We start from the raw sequence: 22,789 nt of genomic DNA, 5'->3' as shown, positions 1-22,789 counted from the left end.
CATCGTTTATCCATCAACACATGCCTTTAATGTCATATCATGCCACTTCGTGTAATTACACACATCGCAACACCAAAAAAATGATAGAAATTAGGTCGATTGTCAACTAAAACGACCCGCCCCCGAGATGCCGGAAATCTAGCGTATTGTGTGGGTGACGTCACTATAAGGAAACAACCGGTTCAGTGCTTAGCACTGAATGGCGGCGATGATGGCGGACAATTTTGTTTCTAGTTGCAGCGTCGAATCCGACGTAACGAACATTCTTCTAATGGTGACGAGGAGAGTTATGAACCTATCTTTGGTGTTTTGGGTTATCAATTTGAGCCCAAACGAAAGCCAATGCAGCCTAATGAAAGGATCATTGAGGGGAGCAATCACACTGATGAAACACCGGCGGCAACAGAAACACCGAATGTTTTATTTGCATTTCTTTTTGTGAAGCTGATACACCGTGACCGCAAAATAATTTATAGAATAATTATCATTTAATGTGCTATCATCGGTTTTCGCTCTGCCAACCAACACAAATATGAATGGGATTAGAGGATTTGTTCTATATATTTTACGAGCGATAATTTATACATGTGTCCAGTCCTATATCCAATGCGTGATATGTTTTTTGTTATAAAAGAGTACTCACTCTGGCCATTTCCCTCCTTTGCTTTGCCTGGGGTGGTGGGGTGGTCTCATCAGAGCCAGTCATCGTCCTCTTTCTTGTTATCTCGGGACATTTAGGTGGCTGCGCGTGTAGGTGGGCACCGCATCTGCTTTCAGCAGCAATTTCTTAGCAAAACCTGATTTCATTTGGCCATAGTTCGTATAGCTTTCAGGTGTAAAATGCGCACCACACAAAACCTTGCGGGAGGCTGGGTCTGCAAAATTAGCCCTCTTAGCACTGACGAACTTTACTCATTGTCTGCGTAGTCCAGCTCTTTTTCCCGCGTTCGGGAACTCATGGGTAATACATTGCGACAAATGGCTATTTTGTAAACAACATAGCATGACAGGTTTGAACCATTTTAGCGATTTTTTGATAAAACACAAACGCAACTCTCTCGTCGATAAACAACGATGGCACCTGCCTCGACCTTTTGTTTCCTTGTTATGACGTCTCCGCCCCATTCGGCTGTTTCCGGAATACTTTCGGAAATGTTCGTAATTTTCGATCTATTTTCGATAATTGCTCATGAATGCGATTTATTTTTTTGTTAACTTTATTAATATTTGGTATCTTGCCACATAAGGGTTCTATTGATATCTCACAGCCCCTTAGTGTTTTCATACCCTTTAAGTGGCCCCATCTGGCCACCCCTATGAAAAATTTCTGGAGGCGCCACTGAATGTTGGAGGTCATTCACATGTTTTTCTGAGGGGATAAGGTAGGCATCCATTCAAAAAGGTTTTTCATAAGTGGGCGACACAATATATTCCTGCATTGCTAGCCTGTTTTGATGCACTGACACTTAGAAACACGCCTTGTGCTATTTGGATCTAATGTTGGCAGTGCTGGAAAAAGGCAGTGGTCTTGAACATTTTAATGAGGGTTTGGTGTTTTTATTTCATTCACCTTACTAAAAGTGCATCTTCTCAAGTGTGTGTGGGGGTGTGTGTGCGTGTGTGACAGTTGCCGCCAAAGTGTCTCCACTTAAATCTGATAGCTCCTCTTTGCTTGTCCACTTGTGCTGCCCGATGTAATGGTCGCGACATAACGGCTAGAAATTGCACAGGGCATTAAAGCCAAAACTCATTCAAATCAAGGTCTCAAATATCTGCAGCATTTTCACATGGAAATCAATGTTTTCGAAAAGTGTTGACAATAAAGTCTCAAATATTCAGACGTATAGTTGATTGTAAGGTCCCATAATATGGCCCACTGTAATCTCTGGAATCATAGCTGATTTTAAAGTTTCCTTGCATAGCTGATGCGTCCTATACCAGAGCTGCAGCATAGCTGATTGCTTCAATGACACTGCACTACACATCCAGTAGCGAAGCCATTCTAATATTCTAGAATTGTATTACTTTGTCATGTAACTAATCTAAAGTTTTGAAACACACTGCAAATCTGCCAGCTGACAAACACACAGCACTTGCCGTAAAAAATGCCTTTTTGTTTTCTCACGGCAGGTTTGTCCAGGCCTGACATTTTAACGGTCATCACCTCATGCATTATGGATGGCGTCGTAAAGATAAATAAGCGCATGTCTGACAGGCGTTTAAACTTTTTTTTCCCCCCTCATTTGACCGTGAATCAAAGTGACTCCGAGTCCCTGTGAAGACTCAGGCAAAATTATTTACTTGAATTTGTCTCATGCGTCATTTAAGCTTTAGCATCTCCCTGCTGACATTTGCATTGAAGTGGAAGCTCAGATCCTGTGAAGATGACTTAAATGTGATTGCTCGTTAATTGCACGTCCACCATTTTAATGAACCAAGTTTGATATATATTTAAAATGGATATCTTTCATGTCAAATATCAGTCATCTTCCCTCAACCGATTGTATTTGATATAGTCAACTTCTACTTCAATGTGTCCGGGAATTCAGCAGGAAGCAATGTTCCCTCTAATTTTTCATGTGTCTGAGCAAACACACAATCTCCCTGAGCAAACTGCGGCCCACGGTGAGCAACATCAGATGTGCACCGTATTTTTGGGACTATAAGTCGCACCAGCCAAAAAATGCGCAATGAAAAGGTAAAAACATATATGTCGCACCGGCGTATAAGTTACAATTTTGGGGAGAAATTTATTTGGTATAATCCACCACCAAGAACAGACATATCATTTTGAAAGGCAATTTAGAAAAAAAATACAATAGAGAACAACAGGCTGAATAAGTGTACGGTATGATAACATTACATGACTCATAAACAACGAACTGAGAACATGCCTGGTATGTCAATGTAACATAGCTATTTAGAGTTATTCAGATTACTATAGCATAAAGAACATGCTAACTAGCAACAATGATATAATAATGTGTGAATAAGTTCACATATAAGTCGCTCCAGAAAATAAGACGCACCCTCTGCCAAACTGAGAAAAAAACTGCAATTTATAGTCCGAAAAATACGGTACATAGCGGCCACACACCAGTATCACGCCTTTTCACGCCTATTAGCATTTCTACTGCCCGTAAATTATTTAGTAGTAAGAGCATTTAATGATTAACACCCATAATTAAAATATCTTAATAAATGTCAGTGGAACACACACCAATCTGACTTAAATTGCACCTTATTTTTCACGTCTTAATATATAGGACTGGCATTTGGTGTACTGATATGTCAGTGCTCTCATCTACTATCAGTGTATGCCAGGGTGCATTTTTAACACTGCACATAGTCTCGTTCTCCACTATATCATTGATTGAGTTTACAAATTCAAAGGCATAGTTTTTACTTCGCCAGCTTTCTGGTATACTCACATACTTTGCCATGCGATTGCGGATTTGTTGAACTGACACCATTGACGCATTCATTTCGATGGCAAGTAAAATATTGTCAATGAGAACTTCAACTTGCTCTGGGTCAGATTTTGTTTTGTGGGACCGCTCGTTTCTCTTCTGTCGGTCTTTTGCATTCTCCCGCAATAATGTACCAATCCCCTGTCGCATCTTGAGTCTTTGTAATTTTCAACAGCTTTCAAATGACTTTTCTGCTGAATATGACGCTTGAGGTAGTCCAGCTTTCATTCAGCCCACATTTTTCCCTCTGAAAACTCACTTGGTACTTTGGCTTCAGTTTCATCGCTTGTTCGTCTATTTGCACATGCTCCGACAGCCACTCCTTCTTATATGAACCGCATTTCTTTTTTACATTGGCTTGGAAAGTGGATGTGTCACTGCCCGTTCGTTTCGCCATGATAAGGGGTTGGCCTTTACTTCTCTCAACTCCGCCGCAGTCACGCACTGTTGTCAGCTTGCTAACCTACACCGCACGTGTAGGCTGGGCAATACACAAGCAATGTCAATGCTATGATTGGCTGCGTAGCGGAAGTGAACCTTATCGTATCATTTGCTGGACACCTGTCACTCACCGAGTTACAACATACGTTTCTGTTGATTTTTTTTTTTTTGTGCACAGCATTGAATTTCTTGTGCGCAGAGTAGGTGCCAGCAGTGCGCGATTGCGCACGCGCGCAGCTTAGAGGGAACATTTGCAGGAAGTAGTACAAAATGAAAGTAATAATTGTAATTTTACCATTTCAATCCTCCACAAACCCTGCGGTAAAATCCCAATGCAGTACTTTAACCCACTTTTTGTCTGCTGGTCCAGTTTTCGTCCCCACCTGTTCTCGTCTGTTTTGTCAACCAATAAGCTCCCTCCACCCACGCATTTCCTGATGTATTGTTGATTTAGGACATGTTTACGCGACAATGATCTTACGCAATAATGCAAAAGGGGCGTTTTGCCATTATTTTAATTCTGCGTTTACGCGACCATTAAGTGTGGGGAAAACTGCATGAAACCTCCAATTTGTTGTATGCATTCCCAATTTGTAGGTGGCAACACCAAAATAAAGTGTCCTAACTCCCGCGGCTGACGGGACGTACCAACTCTTAAAATAACAGAGGGGTGTCCCAACTAGGCATGTGCTGATTACCAGTTTCAAGGTACAGTCCCTGACAAAAGTCTTGTCGTTTATCCATTTTGTAGAAACAATTGCTAATAACCTGCTTTTAATTATTCAATTGGTTTCAGAAATGGCTCTTATGAAAGCTAAGACCCTCCCAAATGATATTGAATGTACAAAAATATATTTGTTTCACTGAAAAAAGATTTATCATTTAATGAAGACATAAAGGTCAAATTTTGGCAAGACAAAGGTTTTGTCGCCTACAGAAAGTAGTGTGAAAATTGAACACAAAATGTACTTCAAATACAAAAATATGTTACATAACATAAGCGAGTTAAGTAGTGGTGCTGTGAGATCCAAATTTAATATTTTGTATGACTTCCATGTGCTTGAAAGACTGCATCCATGCGGTTCGGCAAGGATTCATACAATTTATTGATGAATTCATGTAATGTGTAACAGCGTCAGTCTATGTAAACAGTAACGTTCGCTGCTGTTGGTTGTGTGCTGCGGGCGGCGACATATTTGGATAGCTTTTTTTACGGGTAAAAGGCCATCTGCTGAGCCAGAAGAGGAGCCTCCAACCAAGTCAATTCTGCATAATATGTGGCTAAAAGGTAGCAAAGGACGCAACAAAAGCGAATACACAGAGAGCATCATACCTCGTTGTGAACTGTATTGCGTCAGCCAAGAAACCTTTCACGATTGGAGAAGATCTCATTCTGCCTGGGACCAAGGATTTTTGCTGGCAAGTTTTAGGAGAGGCTGCTTTTAAAAAAATGATGAGTTACATTTTCCCTACACCTAATGTTCGGTTTTAGTCCGGCGTGTTATTTTATACTTACTGTCATTTTCTGGCACACAATGACAATCTGTGAAAAAAAGGACCATATCACACCTGTCTGTGTTGCAAAAAAGGTTGGGGACCACTGCGCTATAGTACAGTATCATAATAACAGTTTATATAAGTTTATATTGATGAAGTTGTGCTGAGAAAATAACAAAAACAACAACAACAACAACAACAAAAAACAGACAATGTAAGCAGTTACTCACAATGTTACTCATTACTTGAGTATTCTTTTCAACGAATACTATTTTACTTGTACTTGAGTAAATTTTTGGATGACTACTTTTACTGTTATTACTTTCAATCTGCTTGTCATTTTGTATTTACATTTATTATTTGGATTATATTATATAAAGACGGAGGGCCTTTCTTTGTCATCATAAACGTTTTAGAGATAAAGCTATTGCCATTTTGCTTCTTCTGCTTCATTGCATTTCAGTCCAACTTTTTCCACTGAAAACCTTGTGACCTGTTGAAGCATTGAACTCAAATCACTTCGCAACATGCTGCATTTTTAAATTCTTCATAAAAAAATATATATATAAAAAGAAAACCAGGCTTTAAGGTGTTTGAAGTCAAACAAAACATAAAACAAAGAGAATTCCCGAAACAGCAGGTATTTGAAGTACGTTTTGATGAAATGACCATTCCATTACACGTTCGCCTCCGTTCCTTTCAAAAGCACTTGGGGAGACATTGGTGCAAAATATCTGGCAATAAAAATTCAAATGGATTTGGTTCAAGATCAGTGGTGTGACAAATCTTTCTGTATTTTTTTTGTATTTACATTACACTGGGCCTGTTTTGATAGCAAATGTTGCTGGGCAATTTACTGTCTTATAACTGATTATTGATATGTGATATTATTGTAAATAAATACATTAAATAAACCAATTTATTTAGTGACAAATATCCTAATAATGCAAGTACACCCATTTAATTGCAATACATTTCTTTTTTTTTTGTTTTCCTCCCATATTTTTATTATTTTTCAAAAAAAAAGGACAAAAACTGAGAATTCAATACATTTCTTTTAATATAAAATTAAATTGCTATAAAATAAATCATAATAAAGAATAAATATGAAATATGAAATAGAGGGAAAAATTTGCATCTATTATCTAAAAAATACAGACATTGACTTATTGCTTATCGAAAGGAGATTAGATAGGAGCATACCAAATCGCCCAAATGTGTTAAATTTATCATTTATTTATTTCTATTTTCTTCATCATCGTTTGGTGTCTGTAATCGAAAAAAATCTGTGTGCCAGGTCTTGCCGCGGCTGTGATCCTCTCCATGTATGCCCATGTCTGTTTTATACTGTCTCCAAGTTGCCAGGGGGCACAATTCAGAAGGTGCAGCCAAATGACATTGAATTAAAGCACATACGACAAAAGCAGTTTAACTCATTATGTTCTGTTTTGATGAAGGTACAATATTGAAAGGAGATACAGTATTCTTATATATAGACACAATTAGAGCTGGGAATCTTTGGGCACCTAACGATTTGATTACGATTCAGAGGCTCCGATTCGATTATAAAACGATTATTGATGCACTCCCCTCCTTTTTTATTTTTTAATGTTTTGTACATTAGTTCCAAAATTGTTCAAAAATCCTCTCAGGCTAAACCAAACTACTATTTCAGTATCAAGTTAACATATAACAGTAAACAAATATACAAAAATACCAGTAAATAAAAAACTCCAGTCCCCATTCTGTATCAGCAGCTTTAAACTACATTCAATTAATTTAATGTTGTGAATCAACTGTTACAGTTGTTAAAATTGCTCCGGTTATTCCATAATTTCCCTTTTGTCTACTTTTGTCAAAGTTTTAACACTATTTCATCATTTAAAGATAGATTCAAGACAAGATTCTGCCGATTTAGGAGTATTTTAGATAAAAAGTTAATTAGGTTCGCTACAACAGAGCTTTCTAGAGAGGTCTACTGCTTTAAGATGGCGGCTGTTTACTTACGCCGGAAAGTCTGTCAATTCGCATCTCTGTTCAATAATACATGTTCTAACACTGACGTCGTCTGTCATTTTACATCTAGTTCTACATATATATGATATCTACTGTAGCCGTATGTTTGTAGCAACTAGCAACTGGGCGTTGTTTGTTGTCAGGTATGATTGTTTTTTTTATCTAGCGGCTTGAGTTGAACATGATATTTACTCTCGGTTCGTTCCTCATTGCGTCCCAAAGACCGCACTGACTGTGTTTTACTTCCGCTTTACCTGGTATAATTCAATAATCGGAATCTGGATATTTGTGAATCGTTCTCGAATCTTCCACGGCTGAATCGCGAATAATCTAAGAATCGGAAATTTCACATGCCTCTAGACACAATACAATCAATCTTTTTTTGGGGGGAAGGCTGAAACAATTTACTGGTATTTCCATTCAAATTAATGGGGAACATTGATTTTTTTTTTTTTTTTTTTTTTGCTATACAAGTGTGGTTAGGACAAATTAAACTCATAATTCAAGGCAGTACTGTACAGTATATGCAGTATGTATAAAATCCTTCCAGTGACCTGACCCATCAATTGAGGCCTGTCATATGATGAGCATCTGAAGTGACACGGGGAGTAAATACATGTTAGTACGCCTCCCTCATTAACCCTAAAGTTGTGATGGATTCCTCCTGTCATATAGACGTGTATTCATTATGTTACGTTTAATCAAATATTTATTTAAATGTAACACTTAATGCATCACTTAGTGGGGCAAATGTAGCATTTGCATGCAGCAAAGTGTCCCTTGACTGTGATTCATCATGTAAATCAATGCAGCAGGCTTGTTTTCACGCAGGGTATTCATAAGAATGACTCAAAGTGTCACTTTTGTTGTCAAATTAGCTCTGGCTCATCCTCAGATACCCTAATTACAAGCCCAGCGGAGGAGCACCGCATCTTCCCCCACCCCAGGATGGCGAGACCTCCTTCCATGTGTCATTGCGATTGATAGATGTGCGAGTGATGAGTATCCGTCTCCTGCCAAAGGCTTCAAGATTGAGCTGATCACCATCCATTTTATCTTTTGCACTAAATCCATAGATCACATTTACATATTCTATTTATTTCACCTATGTTTCTAATACTAGTGCACAAGAATGTGACAAAGGGAGTAAAGTTTCTAAAAAAGTTGCATGGCAAGCACTTTTCTGAGATCACAGCTCATGTGGTCATACAAAAACATAAGTAAAGCTAATATAGTCAAGATGGGATTCTGAAAAGAGCATCACAAGATAGCTCTGGTCTTTTGTATGTAACGGATATTGCCTGTTGCTTACAACAAAGCAATTTGTCACACAAAGTGTGGTTATTTCTTATTTACATTATCATGCAAATTATCCTTCTGATTGCCGATGATTTGGCAAAAGCTGTGATTCAGATAGATTGGACCTCAGCTGAGTTGAAGTCCCAATGTTGCACACTGATTTAACGGTCGTTGCATAGCTTCCGGAAGTGGACATGAAACAATTGAAGTTTTGTACGAATATTCTAAGGGGCCGTTTACATGGTGACTCTCCGAGAAGATGAAAAATTTCATGTTTGCATTCATATGGGCCCGTTTCTATTCGAACAATGTTGCAATTCTGCATGAAAATGATGTAGTATTCATGCCAGGCCCTAGGGGGCAGTGCAGATTTACAAGGCGACACTGAATGATGCACTTTGACCCCATCAAAGTTCCTCAGCCCGGAAAAAAATGTGCCTGCCCACTCGAAGCGATGGCATTTTTCTTTTGTTCAAAAAGGCACAAAAATTGAGACATTCAACATATTTCATTTAAAAATATTATTAAAACAGTAAATTAAAGCCGACATTCCGCCATATTTGCTGTTTTTAATGTTTAGTAGCACCGCTGCACACGCCCAATGTGACGTGTACGAGTGCTGACGTTATCGGCGCGGTGTCACGCTGCGGGAGCCTTTGATATGCATGCGAAGATAGCCCGCCTCCATCCCCCGCAATCGAATTCTTCCACTTTGGAGGCAGGATTCACAATTTTTCATCTTTGCCGACACCATATGCATGCGAGGCAAATCCGCAACACAGTCATTGCGTCTTCGTGTCGCAGTCGCCATGTAAACTGCACCGAAGAGTGAACAACGATGCCAAATTCAAGATTGGTTTGACAACTGTAAGGCTAATATGAGGAAAAATAATGGATCTAAACTTATATGTAAATGGAAATTTGTCTGCGTATGGGTGTGTGTGTGTTTCTTCCCTATGGATTCCAAAACAGCTGAGTGGATTTTGATAAAATTTCATAGGGCAAAAGACGCGTCTCCTGCAATTGCAATGTCGCAGTTGGATTTCAAACTTTGCAGTTTCACTTACAAATTTAAATATGCTGTGATAATACATTGTTGCTTTGAGTAGTCCACAACAAGACGCTGGATTAAGAAAAATGCAAAATTTTCCAGAATATTATGTTAGAATATTATTAAGGGATTCATTAAGGCTGGGTATTTATACTGTACACAGTGATGGAAACGCAATTGTGCATCAACCCCTTTTTTAAAATTCAGAATATTTATTGTCATTGTTACAAAGTGCTTTTACTATTACTACTTTACAGCTGAATCTAAGGCAGTGGTCCCCAACCTTTTTTACACCACGGACCGGTGTAACGTGGGCCTTTTTTTTTCACGGACCGGCAATATTTGGCAGAAAATTACAGTAAATATAAAATAACACGACGTAGCTAAAAACGAACACGCTGAATCAACCTTTTTTAACAGTGGCCTCTCCTAACACTTCACGGCAAATATCCCTGGTCGCATGCATAATGAGTTCTTCTTCAATCTTGAAAGGTTTCTTGCCTATAGCAATACGGTGTGATTCTCTCGGTGCATTCGCTTTTGTTGCCTCGTTTGCTAGCTTTTAGCAGGCATGAAAATCTCTCACCTTTCAGTGAAATTCGCCGTTTTGAAGTCAAAAAGGGTGACTACGTGAAATGTGTAGATCCGAGGAGAAAATTTTTAGGGAGGGAGGGGTTGGGAGATTTCTTTTTAATTATTATTATTATTATCATGTTATTAACTTAGTAAGGGGTGTGCAAAAAATCGACTATAAGATTCTTCTTCTTCTGTGCTCAAGGTATTTTTTTAGAGCGAGAGTGGAAGAGAGATAGTTCGTTGCTTCTTGCCTTTCAGTTGTCCAGCAGTAGGTTCAAGTCGTGTTAATTGGAAAATGTCCCTATTGTGTTGCTAAGTCCCGTGTGCGTCTACAATAGGTGAATACACGAAGCCTCTTGTACTGTTTAGCCTTTATTGTTGTTGTATTTGAGATGTTACTAGTTAGCGCCGAGCACTATGCTAATTAGCAATTTTGCTAACATGTATTTCCATGTCAAGATGTGCGTTGTTTGGTGGTGTACAAAAGTTATTCCAGATACAGAACGTGTAAAACCAGGATTAAGTACAGCGGTAACACTACAAACATATGAAATAGTACAGAAATCTGTGAAAACAAACTATATTGGTTAAAAGAAGTCTTATTTCTAAAGACACTTTGTTTGTTTCCAGAAAATGTGGAATCCATTCCCCCAGTGTATTTTTTATTGTTTTGTTGAGAGAAATAAGTAGTTTTTTGAAATAGCTAATGTTTTTCTTGTGAAAAACAGCATCTCAAGATCAGCTGTGTGTTGTATACAGTGGGGAGAACAAGTATTTGATACACTGCCAATGGGTTTTCCTATTGGCAGTGTATCAAATACTTGTTCTCCCCACTGTAAGTATGTTGAGAAATAAGTCGTGCCTTTAAAACAGTTAATAGTTTTGCACTTTCTTGTAAAAAAAAAAAAAAAAAGCAGTTTATGGGCAGCTTTTTGTTGTGTGGGCATGTTTCCATCTTTACTGTTGAATCATTGGGCTATTGTAAATATATAATGGACATAAATTGCTTTGGCTACTTTATTAATTAGTAATGTATGATGCATCGACAAGCGTGATAAACGTGTTAATCGTGATAATCGACAATACCGTGATCATCGTTCAATAATTGAATTGAAGCACCCTGAATCGTAATCAAATCGAATTGTGGGGTGCCTCTTGCTGATCACTGAAACACAGTGTGGGTCGACAAAGCTCATTATTTTGTTGGGTTGTACAGTGTTTCCTCCACACCCTTCGCACCTTTTTAACCCCTGACCCATTTTCATGCTTGTTTTAGCCACATATTATGCAGAATGGACTTGGTTGTAGGCTCCTCTTGTGGCTCAGCAGGTGGTCTTTTCCCCGTAAAAAAGCTTTCCAAAGTGGTCTCCGCCCGCAGCACACAGCCAACAGCAGCTAACGTGACTGTTTACACTGACTGACGTTGACCTGCTTTAGGTGTGCAATCACCCCAGTAATGGCGCCCAACCACTAGATGGCGCTGTATTTGTCGTTAACAAATGATTTATTATTTCTCTTCGGCCCGGCAGCAAATGCATCACAGACCGGTACCGGTTCCCAGCCCGGTGGTTGCGTATCACTGCTCTAAGGAAAGTCTGTTTTATCTGCGATTCGATTGTATTGCGTTCATGTTACACACACCCAAGCAATGGGCCATACTGTTAGTATTGCATAGTTTTATATTAAAGAAAATACGTTGTAAACAGATTTTGTGTTTTGGACACCACGGTAAATTAGTGGATGCCATTGACACTTGTAAAAAGCAGCAGACTTATGTTTTTTTTTTAATTTAATTTTTTTTAGTTTTTATAAAACGAAGCAGTTTTTGAGGAAAAGTGTGGTGAATAAAAAGGCTTCTGTAGCGTCTGAATGAAACCTGAGGGAAAAAAGTTAAATCGGTATAGATAATTTTCTGTGTGATTTTTTTCAACGTGGAAAGAGTTATTGTATTCTGAACAAAAACCATTGTTGTGAGAAAAGTAGGGCTGTCAAAATTATCGCGTTAATGGGCGGTAATTTTTTTTTTTTAATTAATCACATTAAAATATTTGACGCATTTAACGCACATGCCCCGCTCAAACAGTTTAAAATGACAGCACAGTGTCATTTCCACTTGTTACTTGTGTTTTTTTGTAGGGGTTTCAAACAATTAAAATGTTTAATCGAGTTAATTACAGCTTAAAAATTAATCGTAATTAATCGCTATTAATCGCAATTCAAACCATCTATAAAATATGCCATATTTTTCTCTAAATTATTGTTGCACACGGTACATACGTACTGTATTTGTTTATTATAACAATAAATCAACAAGATGGCATTAAGATTATTAACATTCTGTTAAAGTGATCCATGGATAGAAAGACTTGTAGTTCTTAAAAGATGTTAGTACAAGTTATATAAATTTTATATTAAAACCCCTCTTAAAATTTTCGTTTTAATAAAATTTGTAAAATTTTCAGTCAAAAAATAAACTAGTAGCCCGCCATTGTTAATGTCAATAATTACTTACACAATGCTCATGGGTGCTGAAGCCTATAAAATCAGTCGCACCCAAGCGCCAGCAGAGGGTGACAAAACTCCAAAAAACACAATAGGTTGACATTTCACTGTGCTGTCATTTTAATCTGTTTGAGCGGGGCATGTGCATTAATTGCATCAAATATTTTAACGTGATTAATTTTAAAAATTAATTACCGCCCGTTAACACGATAATTTTGACAGCCCTAGTTTTTGGGTGTTTTGTCGCCCTCTGCTAGCGCATGGGTGCGACTGATTTTATGGGTTTCAGCACCTTGAGCATTGTGTAATTATTGACATCAACAATGGCGAGCTACTACCCGATAGTTTATTTTTTGATTGAAAATTTTACAAATTTTATTAAAACGAAAACATTAAGAGGGGTTTTAATATAAAATTTCTTTAACTTGTACTAACATTTATCTTTTAAGAACTACAAGTCTTTCTATACGTGGATTGCTTTAACAGAATGTTAATAATGTTAATGCCATCTTGTTGCTTTATTGTTATAATAAACAAATACAGTACTTATGTACAGTATGTTGAATGTATATATCCGTCTTATCTTTCCATTTCAACAATAATTTACAAATAAATATGGCATATTTTATAAATGGTTTGAATTGCGATTAATTACGATTAATTAATTTTTAAGCTGTGATTAACTCGATTAAAAATTTTAATCGTTTGACAGCCCTAGAGAAAAGTCGTAGTCATATGAGAAGCTCGGGGGAGGGGGAGAGCAAAAAACTGACTAAACAAAAAAAGTGACTCAAAGAGCACCACACATCACAAAAGTGCTTTGATGTGGACATTTTCCTTTTTCGTGAGCAACCCATATTTTCAACAATAAGAAAAGGTCAACATTGCTAATCCCAATGCAAAGAAAGAGCATCCAAATCAATGATACATTGCCGCTTATACAGCTCGATAGTTTTTTTTGCAGGGTTGGTGCACCTGCGCTGGAAAGTTCTCTCCATTACGCCACACCGCCGCTCAACGTTATTGATCAACGCTCGCCTCCGTAATTGCATCGCCGCCTATTTAATTTGCCGTTAAGCTTCCTCGTTAATTACTCTGCTTTCCGCGCGACCAGAGCCATTCATTCAAGATCGCTTTCATAAGCCTCGCGTCCAGCGGGAAACTGCGTTGCCTTTCTCGACAGAATGGAGCCAATGTTCTAGACTTTATTTCAATGAACAAATGATGACATCAATCTTATGATGTAATTCCTGCATCGTGAGATTCAGAGTTGGGTAGTAATATTTACTTGGTCAACTTTTGAGAAAAATGTACTTAGAAAAGTTTAACCACGTAAAACCTTTTTTTGTTCCAGTAGATTTGTGAAGAAGAAACACTACTCTTACTCCGCTACTTTGGACTACACATGATTCGTTTTTCCTTCTTGTTCTGGCGGAAAACACAAGACTAAAAAAGCAGTTTCTGCTCTTGCACTCCTCTTTAAAAGAAACTGCTGTATTTTAAACCAAAACAACTTTTGTGTTTGATAGAACAATATGTCTATATGCTGCCATAGCAAATTCATGGCGCATTAAGCCCCCGAACTATTTTTAATTTGCCCGTTTTACCCTGAAAACCCCCGTTTACAGATGTCGCGCAACCGCTTGTTTCAACCCAGCCATAAAACGAAGGTAATTCATTATATTATTCAAAATGTCTGTCATTTTTAGCTTAGAATCATTAATTGATGTCTAATACTTTGTTTGAAAAAAAAAAAAAAAAAAAAGACTAATAATATATTCACTCGCATATTTTAAACTTTTAAACAAATTACGTCAAAATGAAAAATATGGTGTCTGTAAAAAAGTCATGGATATTTACCTCATAACTATCGCTTAATTGTTTTTTTTGTTTGTTTCTGTCGCATTTTTCCGATATGTTAGAGGATAAATAATTCATCCAAACAAAGAAATATTGGAAAAAAAAACTTTGAAAGGGGAAATATATGAAAAAAATATATATATCGGCTACTTGGTGTCTGCGATTTCTGCATCGCGACCCATGTTTTATTAGCATGTTGCACCCATAAAATCCCCCCAAAAATCCAGCTGTGGCCATTCACAGCTGTGTCTTGACACTCAGTGATACATGCTACATGGAGTTTTTGGATCGAAACGAGGTAAGTACGCGATTATATCTCGTTAAAGTCATGGTGTCTGTTATTCTGCTCTCGCGTTATCTCACTTCCAGATAGGGTTTTGCTGTTTAAAAAAATTTTTTTTTTTTTTAAATGCCCTCCTGTTCAAAAAAACATTTCCCCCAGAAAATTGAGATTTTAAGCTTTCAAATGATGTATCACATGTGCATATCGGACAATTTTGAAAGTTGGCCAAATTGGGGGTCTCAGAGCGGAACTTCAAGCCACCTGAGTGTTTTCTGCCTTCTAAATTTGACTTAAATTTTGCCAGAAATGCCGACAGTCGCAGTTTCACCAATGAGACGTCGTAACAATAACCGCATGACTCCATTTTACCAATCAGAGGTAACAATGTTTTCTCTCCACTAGAGGGCACTCATGCTCTGGACGGGTGATGTTTCATAGTGTTTCTCCGGTCTGAATTTGAAAATTTTTGTGTCAATTTTTTGGCTTAATATGGTCATGAAATAAGTCATTGTACAGTGTAATAAAAACAGTTCATATAGGTGACGTTGTAATTAGCAAAAAAAAAAAAAAAAAAAAAAAAAAAAAAAAAAGTCCCATTATTTAAAAAAAAAAATCAGACATTGTGAGCAGTTACTCACAATGTTACTCATTTCTTGAGTAGTCTTTTCAACGTATACGTTTTTACTTGTACTTGATGTAGCCCCTATCTATACCTTTCTGTATGTATACCGATAGGAGCTGCAATCTAGGTTCGGTTTACTGGTTTTGATACGATGACCACCTCAAACATCAGGTTTAGGCAATTGAAATCATTTTTTGTAGATTTTTAATGAACAATATAAAAAACAATTTTTAACAATTAAACACACAATGAACTAGTAATCAAAAACAAACAAAAATAGAAAAATAGTCTTTGGTTCGGGTGTCAGTCAATTATTCGTCAAAGTCAAAATCGTCCCTTATTAGTTGCAATGGCAGCTAATTAAATGTCTGAAGTTTTTACTATTGCAATAGATTTGTTCCAAATGTTCGTTGGAGTGCACTCTTTTCGAAGAAAAAAAAATGTATGTACCAGTCCGATGACTGATACAATCCTACCAGACAGACAGTCCGTCTGTTATTCCAGAATTATCAATGTTCTTGGTTCTTCAATCACTCTGTGTTAGCGCACCATCGTTGAATCCAATCTGATGATCGTTCTTTTTTTTCCAATCAGAAAAAAAAACCTTACCTGTATTTAACACAGGATTTTGGGTTACAATCTTTTCAGTTTCGTTTATGCTGTACGACTTTTTCAACAATACTGAGTAATCACTCAATAATAAAAATTCTAATCATTAACTAGCATTTTGTATGCAATAAATTATACATTTTTCCACACAAAAATGTTACTTACGCTCTCAAAAGCATTGTTTCATGCAACACTGTAAATGTTACATTTTCCATGACCAAAAACAGAAATTACATCTTCCCTTTCAAATTAAAACTATATTTTATAACATCTCCAACAGATCTTGAAAAAAACATCTCACCTAATAGTCTTAACTGACGACGCCTGGTCCTCTTCCTAGACTCACACAAGGCTTTTGCCTGCATGAATAAGGCGCTAGCAGTTAGCCATGAATGCAAATTTAGCATTAGCGAATTAGCAAATGGTTTCCACATCTTACCGAGTGGTTTCTGCTCAATGTTTTCACCACGCGACCGTCTGAATTCGCTTCAAGCAACAGACGCCACACAGCAACAGTTGATGCATTCGTCAATTTGCTTTTCTTTATCTATTTTTTTATTTCTTTCTTATTTTTTTATTTCTTTCTTGGGGCGAACAAAACTTTTCCCCCTTAGAAAAGGCCATCGTTCCAAAAAGAAGTACGCATGCGCTGACGTCATAGTTGTGAGGCTCTGACTTCGTTCAAATGTCGCTCACGCCCTCTAGTGTTGTTATTGGGTATAACGCTTCAATATTTTTCTCATGGCTACATTGAGTAAATATTTGGGTGACTACTTTCACTTGAGTTATACAGTAGGCCTATTATTTAGAAGTAACGCTACTCTTACTTGAGTAAAGTTTTTGACTACTCTACACACCTTTGGTGATATTATCCTTGGCAAAATAATGTGACCATATTTTTTCATGTGTCAACATTGTGAAAAATGGAGACGACTGTTGTAGTTACGTGTGGTTTCATCGACCAAGCATTTGAGTGCATCTTCACTACCATGTCAATGCCAAAATATTGTAAAAAAAAAAAAAAAAAAATATATATATATATATATATATATATATATATATATATATATTGATTTTTTGGAAGAATGGAGACTTCTACATATTATTCCAGTCACAAAATTGAGAAGAATTACCTTTCATTTATAATAAACCAAGTGTTTTTATTAGTTTTCCTAATAAGGTAAATAGTATGGTTTTTATAGATGTATCATGACAGTGGTATCCTCATTGAAGCAGTGTATTAATATTTTCATCCTTCTACCGAGAATTTAAAATCTGCTACTAGTTGATGACCAATCCATTTTAACTGGGAATTCGTTCTCATTAGAATCCATTCAAACAATTCTGCAGCACATGAGTTTATTATAATAACTGTCAAGCAGGGCAGAATGTAACCCATTTATGTTATTTGATAAAAAGCCATTCTGATTCTAGATGTGGTAAGAGAGTCACTGATGGCGTAAGGGTACTTTTGCAAAACTGACTGACTTCGGTACAGGCAGCCTGGGATTGATTCCCACTCACTGGTGGTTTGATTGTGAGTGTGAAAGGTTGTCTGTCTCTGTGTGTGCCCTACAACTGACTGGCAACCACTTTAAGGTGTAGTCTGCCTTTTATCCTGAAGTCAGTTGGGATTGGCTTCAGCATCCCGCCACCCTGACAATGATAAACTGTGTTGAAAACGCATGAAGTAAGAAGAGTTTTGCAATCACATTGTTTCCATCATACAGTAGATACTGTGATGTCACAGTTATCATTTTGAATATTGTGATATTTTTTTCCATGAAAAAAGGAGCCACTCTCTTTTGATTACTTGTGAAAATCCTGGTAATTCTACAAAACAAATTTTAATTCTATTGTCATAATTTTTTATCATTGTTAAGTCACAATACTTCATATATTGATATCAATTGACAGTGGTGTAAAATTCTGTTACTTTGCTGAAATGGACTAAATGGGATTCTGTTTTTCCTACAGTAGATAATGTAACATTTTTTACTGCTTTTCCTTGCACCACGTGCACTAAACAAAAGCACACAAGCATGAAATTCACTGCAAACGGAGATGTTTCACACTTGAAGGAGGACGAAACAAGTTCCAAAAATGAGCTTGGCCACCGCCCAAGCCTTTCGAGTGGCAAAACATCTGAATATAACTCCCCAGTCCCCCCTTTCACAAAAAAAAAAAAAAAAAAAAAAAAGGCCAATCTTCATCGTCGGCGAGGACTTCCTCTCAAACTCAATCTCACTGGCAATCAATCTTCACCTGGCATCTTGAATCCGTCCAATGTGAGACTCCCAAAGAAGCATTTCAATTTCTTCTCCAAGCCCTTAGTGGCAGCCGGCATATGTTGGCTTTAACACTGGGTTGAATCATTAGTAAAGCCAGACAGGCGTGGATGCAATTTCAACACACACACACACACACACACGCGCCCACACTGCAGCATAATGTTGTCTAGATCAATGGTTCTTAACCTGGGTTCGATCGAACCTCAGTGGTTCTGTGAGTAAGTCCAATGGGTTCGGCGAAGGTAATAAAAAACGCAAAATTCTATTTTCTGACTAAATTTAAGCAAAGTGGCATTTTTGAGCAGCTTTTGGATTGGTTCGACCCAATTTACAGGCTTATTCTATTTTTAACTGCTAGTCCTCAATTTGATGGGACGAGAAACAGGTTTGCTCAGTGGAAGGTTCACTAACTTGGTATGAGGACATATAACAGACCTATGGGCAATGTGGTTTCAAATTTTGGCCTGTTTATATAACACGCTGTCAAAATAGAAAGTACCATAATTTTTGGACTATAAGGCGCATCTGACTATAAGCCGGACCCACCAAATTTGACACAAAAACAGCATTTGTTCAAAGATAAGCCGCACTGGACTATAAACCGCAGCACTCCTCACTGTATTATGGAATATTTACACCAAAAGATAGTAACCGGTAACAATTTATTTGACAGCGGCACCGTAAGACTGTCATAAGACCAAATGAACCACCATGAAGCTTTGAACCAATGGGCTGAAAAGCTTCATTGCTTCGAGAAGCTTAATTTGCCTATGACTGCTCCACCTGCTGTCAACACTGTTGACGTCCAACATGCCTCCTAGCATGCATTGCAGCACTACAGATGTAAATAACAATCAAAATTCATGTTCTCTGCAAATTTTTTCTTCAGTTACTGTTTCAGTTTCATTTATTGCTAGAGATGGTATTTGGTAACTTTATTTGAAAGTGGCCCCATAAAACTGTCATTAGACAATCATAATTATGACATGACACTGTTATGACAATTAATGAATGCTTATACCAGATGTCCTTTAGTGTTATCCGGCAAATTATCTCACTTTTGAATGGATGTAAAAGATCTGAGCTGAACATAAATGGAGATAGTGACATAGTTTGCCGGATGACATTTAATGACATCTGTCATAAGCATTCAGTAAAGCCCATGATAGTGTCATGTCACAATTATGACGGTCATAAGACCAAATGAATCACCATTGCTTCAAGAAGCTTCATTTGGACATCACTGCTCCCTTGGAGAGACAGTCAACCTCTGCTGCCACCTGCCGTCAACCCTGTTGTTGTCCAACATGCCTCTTAGCATGCATTGCAGCGCTACAGATGTAAATAACAATCAAAATTCATGTTATGTGCCAATTATTTCTTCAGTTGCTGTTCCAGTTGTTTCATTAATTGCTAGTTATGGTATTTGGTAACATTTTATCTGACAGTCGTGCCATAAGACTATCATAATTATGACATGACACTGCCATGAGCATTAATGAATCCTTATGACAGATGTCATTTTGTGTCATTGGCAAATTATCTCACTTTTGAATAGATTTAAAAGATCCGAGCTGGACATAAATGGAGTTAGTGACATAGTTTGCCGGATGACAATGACATCTGTCATAAACATTCATTAATGCCCTTGATAGTGTTATAATTATGACGGTCTTATGACGCCGCTTTCAAATAAAGGGTTACCTATTACCCCCAAATAAATCAACGAATGAGCCGCACTGGACTATAAGCCGCAGGATACTGAGGGAGGGAAAAAAGTCGCGGCTTATAGTCCGGAATTTACGGTACAGTGATTCCTCGATACTTTGCGTTTCAAACTTAGTGCCCTCAGTCAATCGCGGATATTTTTCAATAAAAAATAAATAAATGAATAATTACAGAAGAGCTGTCCTGATCTGATCATGTAGTCTCCCTGTCCACCTCATACCCACTGTGGAGTAAGGGGGTGGGTCAGTGATGCTGTGGGGCTGTTTCACTTCCAAAGGCCCTGGGAACCTTGTCAGGGTGCATGGCATCATGAATGCTTTGAAATACCAGGACATTTTGAATCAAAATCTGTTGCCCTCTGCCCGAAAGCTGAAGATGGGTCGTCACTGGGTCTTTCAGCAAGACAATGACCCTAAACATATGGCCAAATCTACGCAGAAATGGTTCACCAGACACAAAATCAAGCTCCTCCCATGGCCATCTCAGTCTCCAGACCTTGTTTCGTTGGCAAAAGGGGGTTGTACAAAGTATTAACACCAGGGGTGCTAATAATTGTGACACACATTATTTGATGTCAAATAATTTTTTCTTTATGTGGGATTTTTTCCCCACTGAATGAATGCACTTGTATTGAAGGTTGGATTTTTCTCTTTTTTTCCATTAAGGTCCCATATTATTTGAATAAAAAATATATATATTAGAAGCTAAAAAACACATCTTTTTCAGGGGTGCCAATAATTATGGAGGGCACTGTATACTATGGATATTATCTGAAATTGAGGCTTGTAAGTCCCACAGCATGGCAAGTGGGCATTTGCGTAGTGTTTTCAACACCATTTTCTGCGTATGTTCCGGGATCTGTGCCCGTCTCGTCATCCCTGCGCTGTCATATGTACTTTGCTTTTCAGCACCTTATGATTTACAAATTACTACAGTTATTTGCTCATCTGTCGTCTTCATTCAAAATTGTTGGAAACCTATCATTTATTTATCTATTTATTCATGGACTAAAACTTTTGAAGTTTATAGACGAAAACATTTTGAGAATTGTCGACTAAAACTAAACGAAGTCAAACACATTTTGAAATGACTAAAATATGACTAAGACTAATAAGTATTTTTGTCCAAAAGACTAAGACGAAAATTAAAATGGCTGCCAAAAACAACACTGCTCCGATATATATTTTTCCAGAATGAATTGAACATTGCGTTAATCAGTTCATTTTTAATTTAAAAAATGTTAATTATTATTTAGTTACATTACAACCAAAAACATGACAGCTGTCTAATCTGCTAAATTACAGGGCATGATTTTCCAAACTAATTAACTTTTCAATTTCAAGGTCAAACAATTACTTGCTTTTGATCAAAGACGTGACCAAATGCCCCATGGTGGCCGCCGCTCTGATTGGCTCATCCGCAATATGTGCACCTCAAGGTACCTCAGTGGTCAGAAATGCTTATCAGACTGCGTGTTAATAATGCATTGGGAGCCTGTGGTGGGCATATAATTGATCAGGCTCTCTTAGAAGTGATGCTTATGAATATTTCAGGGGTCACTGAGAGAGGAAGTAAGCGCTTCTGCTCCAACAGCCCACAGCCCCACCCACCCACGTACTCCCGAACCCCATTCAATGCAGCCGAACACTCCTGCTGGTTCATGCCTAAATTGTGCAATAATCTTTCCACAGAAATACCTATGAGGACATAGACGGCTCGTTTATCGATCGATTCTCAGGGAGTTTGGAATTGCTTGTTTTAGGAGAATGGGGGGCGAGACTCTGTTGCTTAGTGTTGGCCAGGAGGAGGCAAATACAAACACTGTGTTGCCATGGAAACTTACTCACTGTTAACACAAGTTGAATTGCTTATTAATAGTTACCAAACTCTGTTCAGGCATTTGACATGACATCAATGTCGAAAAGTTGAATTTATACTGTATTTTAACGAAGGGAGCTCACGCTTGTAGTTTGTGTCAGGAAGGGCGTCAAGCATAAAAAACCTGTGTGCCAGTTCTGTGGTGCAAATCACCTGTTTCGCTGTAGCGACCCCAGAGGGGAAAGACAAATGGGATGAATGGATGGTGAAAAATGGAGTTTGACTCTGTTGCTGTTTTAATAACCCAAGTGATTCACCACAGTTTACAAAGCCAGTCAGTATTACTTGACTTTATTTTACATATTATCTCATTCATATTATAGCCTTCATATATGGTCTTCCCCTATTAATTGGATTAACGTAGAAATGCATTATTAGCAACATATCATGTTCTGTCAATGACGCGGGCAGGCAGGTTGTGTGGACCCAAATGCAGGGAAACGAAAAAGGCAGCGAGGCAGGTGGCAGTGAACTCGAAAAACGTTTTAATAATAACTAACAAAAATCACAAAGTACAAACAAAAGGACTATGGATCAAAAGGCAATATTCCAACAAAACTTACTTAAACGGAGGGACAGGTACACGAGGGCTTGGACGGGACTTGACTTCAACGTTGACAGACACTGACATTGACAATGACGCAACAAGGAGTGACAAGAAACTGG

General features: G+C 37.8%; 1 long non-coding RNA gene across 1 annotated transcript; it reads right to left on the bottom strand.

Annotated features, from left to right (window-relative positions):
- Positions 1-15,866: 15,866 nt before the first annotated feature.
- On the bottom strand, positions 15,867-16,841 carry LOC130929490 (uncharacterized). The gene is made up of 3 exons (XR_009066904.1): positions 16,666-16,841; positions 16,528-16,585; positions 15,867-16,226 (listed from the first exon to the last, which is right to left on the bottom strand). It is a non-coding gene; the product is annotated as an uncharacterized LOC130929490 (long non-coding RNA).
- Positions 16,842-22,789: the final 5,948 nt, after the last annotated feature.

This window comes from Corythoichthys intestinalis, chromosome 14, assembly GCF_030265065.1.
Source record: "Corythoichthys intestinalis isolate RoL2023-P3 chromosome 14, ASM3026506v1, whole genome shotgun sequence".
Lineage (NCBI taxonomy): Eukaryota > Metazoa > Chordata > Actinopteri > Syngnathiformes > Syngnathidae > Corythoichthys > Corythoichthys intestinalis.
The sequence above is the reverse complement of the archived record's forward strand: the minus strand, read 5'-3'. Positions and strand labels throughout refer to the sequence as shown.